This window comes from Vombatus ursinus, unplaced genomic scaffold, assembly GCF_900497805.2.
Source record: "Vombatus ursinus unplaced genomic scaffold, bare-nosed wombat genome assembly UNPS02014909.1, whole genome shotgun sequence".
In the NCBI taxonomy this organism is placed as follows: domain Eukaryota; kingdom Metazoa; phylum Chordata; class Mammalia; order Diprotodontia; family Vombatidae; genus Vombatus; species Vombatus ursinus.
Window position 1 is genome coordinate 6,519,098 of NW_020954687.1, and position 6,000 is coordinate 6,525,097.

The window sequence follows — 6,000 nt, forward strand, 5'->3', positions numbered from 1 at the left end:
ACATTTGTGCCTTATTTAAAAATATAAAATTGGTAGTTATCCATAATTTTAAAATCCTTTATTACTACCAAAATAGCCAAAAAAAGTAGTGAACACTGGTATTTCAAGGCATTAATTTATACTTATATTTATAGGTCAGTAGTCTTCATAGTGTTGTAGGTAGTCTAATAAGAATAGTACAGGAATTAAACTATTCTTAATTTCTTTTTTTCTTCCTTTTCTAAAATTATTGATAACTGATGATGAAACAGAAGTTGAAATTATAATTTCTCTCTTCTATGGAAGAAAATTATCATGAAAGAATTTTTAGAATTAGGATTATATTGCTTAATAAGGACTGACTTTTGATTTTGCTATCCTTCCTCAACAAAGTCTTGGCCATTATTTAATTCCTATGAACAAAGAGTCCTGTATGCTTCAGACTCTGATCCAGTTGTCCTGTGGATCATTTATACTCTATTTTTGAAAAAGAAGAAGGGAAAGAAAAGTTAGGAACAGGAAAATGCAGACTTAGAAACTGTAATTTTGTTTAATCAAAAAAATGGCACATTTAGTGATTATATCGTTTTGAATAAATGTAAAACCATAAATATAGAACAGGATTTTCTTTTCTGATTAAATAATTAATGTTTCCGTCATTCAGTAAATATTATTTGAGTACCAAGTATGTATAAAGGTACTGGGTTAGACTATGGAGGATTTATAAAGCTGTATTAATGACAATCCCTGCCCTCAAGGAATTTGCAATCTAATGTAAAATGGAAAGCATTTCACATCCTTAAGGTAATATTAATTCAGTCTAATAACCATTAATTACCTAAGAACTGTGACCATCAATTTAAAAAAGAAAACCTTGTATTTTATATAGAAGTCACTAAAAGACCCAAAGTTTTCTCAGAAAGAGAAGGAAAAGGCTTCTGTAGCTGGTCAAATTAAAGAGCCCTGTGAGTAAAGACCTTTAGAAGGTATTCCCAGTTTTAAGCTCTCTTTTCAGTCTAATATGCTAATTACTATAATGTGGACTTCCAGGACTGTCATTTAAGGCTATTATCAGAGTCCTTTTAAAATGTGAATGAGAATATTATTTTAGCACATTGTATTAAACTATTATAAGAATTTAATCAAGAAAAACAGAAACTTCCTCCCCTTCTAGGAAAAAAAAATATAGATTAGTTTCTTAAGTCAATATGGTAAATTCAGATTGATAGAGGATCCGTTTTCTATGGATTGCCTCTTAGTCTATCGGTGAAGACACATTCATCCTTGTGTCTATTGCATAATTTTTAGTTAATGCTGTAGCAGCCTTACTATATACCTTCTGGAATGCCATTGAATTGCATGTTTGTTTTTTTTAGAGAGTTGGGCAGATTCATAACAAAGGGGGAAAAAGCTGAGACTATATTTGCTAAGAGAGAAACACTATAAATTTGGGGTTTTTTTAAGATTTTTATTTTTCTTCTAAACAAAGTAGCTACTGTAGAGTCAGCTATTAAGGTTGTCCTTCTTTGTTCTCTATGAAACACCTTGCTTCTTAGTAAATCAGAAAATAAATTCAAGAATGTTAAATAAATTCCCAAGTCTTATTGCCAAAAACAAAGAACCCCCCAAAACCCCCCTCCACACACTCCTAAGGTAGGAACTACTTTCAAAAAATCCTTATATCAGTATTGACACCTTTCCCATCTAGATTCCAATAATAATGTTACTGTATTTTTTTTATTTTAAGAGGTGATGTTGCTTTTTTGAGCAAATTAATTAATATTTTAATCCAGTTGTAACTAGGGAATTATATGGATTTATAGGGAAGTGTATTAGATTTCAGAATTAATAGGATTTTGTGCAATATTTTTTCTTGAATAATTTAGTTGACACAAATATGTAGATCTGTTTTCTAGCAGATAAAGGTCATATTTTTTCAGTTATTAAAAATATGTAGCATTGTTCATTGTGATTATAAAAGTATGTGGTGTACATTGTTGGTAGACAGGTATGTTTTCATTTATTTAAAATTAATATGTCATATTGTGGTGTCATAATGGTCTTAGCAACAGAAAAATATGCAATAAGAAAATACTGTACCTAAGATTAATACATTTAGTACATGAATCAAAAGCATTGTACTTGGTAGCTAATATGCTTATTCAAATGTACATTTAAGATTCTAGTTGCTGCATTTGTCAGGTAATTCCTAAGCATATTATTCGTGTCTGCACCATCTAAATTACATAGTATTTTTATGGCGGTGAACACATATTCAGATTGTGACATCCCTTATTGTGATATGTCTTTGCTAAGGTTCATAAAGGGCATTGCTTATACTTTTTGATTCTCTGTAAATTAGATTAATTTTTCTTGTATGTATGTACAGTTTGTTTAACCCTAGAGCTTCTATAGATTCCTACTTTTATTATACTTGAATAAGGCAAAAAAGCACTGTGGAAAATCTGTAGTTTTGGATGCAATATGCAAATACACCAAAAAACAAATCAGGTACTGTATAATTAAGATAATCTTTTTTGTTTCACTTGAATGTTTTTCATTCAAGAAGCTGTGTATAAAATGTAAAAAATCTTTTATTGTTTAAATGATAGTTTTAAAAACTTCAATGATGCATTATTAGAAATAATGAATCTTAACAATGCACCTCAGTTATAGCCTGTGCCACCACAGTAGTCCTGCAGTTAATGATTTAAGTTCACTCAAGTCCTAGACTCAGTAACTCTAAGCTTGGAACAAAACAAAAATATAAACACGTGCCTAGAAAATGCACTAAATGTATGTTGTGCTCTCATTTCACAACACACTATTAGTCTGCTTAAAAAGCCATTCATAGTCATGTAACATACAGGCTTATTATTCTGCTGCACCATTGCTAAAAATGCGAACAAATATTAACTGCATATAAGGCCCCTAACGTTGTAGAAAACAAGACCTCGTTATGTAACAGATCTGTTTGTTAGTTATTTGACACTTTGTAGGATCTAAGATTTCCTGAATGTAGGTACTATCTCCACTAAAGCAGATGTTAACCATCCCCCATGCCTCATCTCTTGTGAGTTACTTGTTTAAAAATATTCATTGTATCTGACCAGCCTTCTGGTGATCAGCCTCTTAAACTTATATCAGCTGGTCCTCCAATAATGGAGACCCAGAATGCCAGGCATACTGGTGTTACTCACTTCTTTGTAGACCACCAGAGACTGTGCCTCATGAGCAGTAACCTTTGAAAATCCAGGGCTGTTACCTTCACACCATGAGGCAATGGAATAGGTCCACTGTGGAGATCTGAATTATAGGTACAAAGTTGAATGTTTCTATATCTTTTTATTTAGAAGTAGAACTGTTTTGAATAAACTTTAAAAAAATAAAATAACATCTATACATCACCTTGACCTGTAGTTAGTCACAGATATTTATAAAAATTTACATCTAGCATTAAGATTTGATTCATTGCTATTGCATCCTTCAGACTACAGTATAAATCATCTCCAAAGTTGCAAACCAGACCTTTGACTCCTATCTGGAGCACAATGTGTGTGTATATATACATACATAATAGAAAATGTATGTATGTATATATACATATGTGTGTATATATCTATACATATGTGTGTATGTATGTACACATACATACACACATATAATATATTAGAGACTGCTGTGGAATTTAACGTGTAAATGCAAATTTTGGGTGACCTCCACCTTGCCATAAAGTGCCCCAATACTGTAACATAAAATAAAATTTGTCCATGTCAAAACTTCGGGTGATGAAGCCTCTAATAAGTAACAACTGATTATTCTTATCAAGATGAATAACTATCACAAAGATTCCACTACTTTTGTCCCCGGGTAGTGTGGCTCTTGGGGCCCATGGGAAGCCAAATAGGTTTAGGCCTAGTCAAGAAATCATACAGACAGCCTGCAACCAACAAACCAACTGTTTCATAGTACTGCAACCATGTGTGACAGGCTTTGAAGTCAAAGGATGTTAAAATTGCTTTTTTCTGCATTCCTGTCTGAAAGGAAAGAACCACTTCACTCACATCATAAGGTAAAGGGTCACACCTCTTCCTTCCCCTTTTAGGCCATGTGGACCCAAGAAATGGACTTGGGATTTTGGCCTTTTCTTTAGTCCTTTTCTGTTCTTAGTGCACGGAGTGGTGTTTCCAACTCATGATCTTAATTCATGGGCATCCAGGGGTCCGGGAATCCAGGATAAGTATTATATCCAGCCCAGTAGAGAAGCCCTAGGGAGCAGGGATCTAGTACCAGGGGATTTTGGTCTTGAATTTGATGAGACTAATACTTGGCAGGAACTGATCTAAACTGTGAGCTTAAACTCCTCAGACACTGAGGTGGTATAAAGAAGAATTATGCCCCCAATATGTTTTTGAAGTAAACATTCTTTCATAAAAGCTAATATAGTGTTAAGTGATTAAATAGAACTGGAGTGCTAGTCATTAGGCCCCTAAAATGAGGAACATGTTTGGTTCATGCCAGTGGCAAAGAAGAGAATCCTGGTTGGGCGGGGGCAGGGATGGGGGTGATAAGGGAGTGGGAAGGACAGGAATGTAATAGACCTGGTTCACAGTGAAGATAAAAATCAACCCATGTTCCACGTGAGGCCTGATCTTGGATAAAATGTACCTTTTGTATTTGTGGGAATCATTGGAGATGATCTCAAGTCTCTATCCTAGGCCTTTTCACTAGGCCTATTTTACTTGTTGATAGCAGCTCCCATGGATCCAATTATCATTTCTATGCAGATTATTCTCAGATCTCTTTATCCATCCCTAAACTCTCTCCTGACCTCCAGTCTCACATCTCTAATTATCTATTAAATATCTTGAACTGTGTCCCATAGACATCTTAAACTCAACATGACCAATATTGAATTCATCTCTTCCTAACTTCTCCATAGGATACCACCATCCTCCCAGTCATCCAGGCTCTCAACCTAGGTGTCATCCTCAATGCCTCACTCTCTTACCCCCCATATCCAATCAGTTGCCACATCCTGTCAATTTTACCTTTGTAACATCTCTCATATCTGCCAACCTCTCTCTTTTGACACAGCTGCCATCCTTGTACCGGTCCCAATCATCTCATTTCTAAACTATTGCAATAGCATTCTGGTTCGTCTCCCTGCCTCTGGTTTCTCACCACTCAAGAGCAACTTCCACTTAGCTACCCAAGTGATCTTCCTAAAGTACAAGTCCAACCATGTCATCTCCTGCTCAATAAATTACAGTGGCTTCCTATTACATCCAGGATCAAATATACAATCCTCTAGCTTTTAAAGTCCTTCACAGCCTGGCACCTTCCTAACTTTCCAGTGTTCTTATACCTAACTCCCCTCCACACACTCTTCAACAGAGATGTTCAACATGTGACCATGGGGCAGCTAAGTGGTGCAGTGTTTAGAGCACCAGCCCTGAAGTCAGGAGGACCTGAGTTCAAATGCGGCCTCAGATCAAATACTTGACGCTTATTAGCTGTGTGACCCTGGGCAAGTCACAACCCCAATTGCCTAAAAAACAAAATAAAACAAAAACAAAAACATATGACCACATGTGGCCCACAACAATCTCTAGGGGTGCCCCAAATGTGATCAAAATGTAATTGGGAAATATTTAACAAAATAAGTAAAAGTACACTCAAACATAGATAAAATTACATTTTGAAGCTAAGTCTGTGCAGCCTGTGGGAATCTTTATGTATGGTTTAGTGGACTCTGTTTTTATCTGAGTTTGACACTATTGCTGTTCGGTGTAATAACACTGGCTTTCTTGTTCTTCACATACAATATTCCATCTCCTGACTCCATGTATTTTCACTGGCTGTCTGCTATGCCTGGAATTCTGTCCCTCATCTCTGCCTTCTGACTTCCCTATAAAATCACATTTTCTTCAAGAATCCTTCCTTTCAAGGTTATCTCCAGTTTATTCTGGGGTGTGTGTGTGTGTGTGTGTGTGTGTGTGTGTGTGTGTGTGTGTGTGT

The 6,000-nt window shown here is 35.3% G+C and overlaps 1 protein-coding gene across 1 annotated transcript in view; it reads left to right on the forward strand.

Annotated features, from left to right (window-relative positions):
* DENND1B (DENN domain containing 1B) overlaps positions 1 to 6,000 on the forward strand; it is a 390,124-nt gene that overhangs the window by 346,202 nt on the left and 37,922 nt on the right. The window lies entirely within an intron of this gene.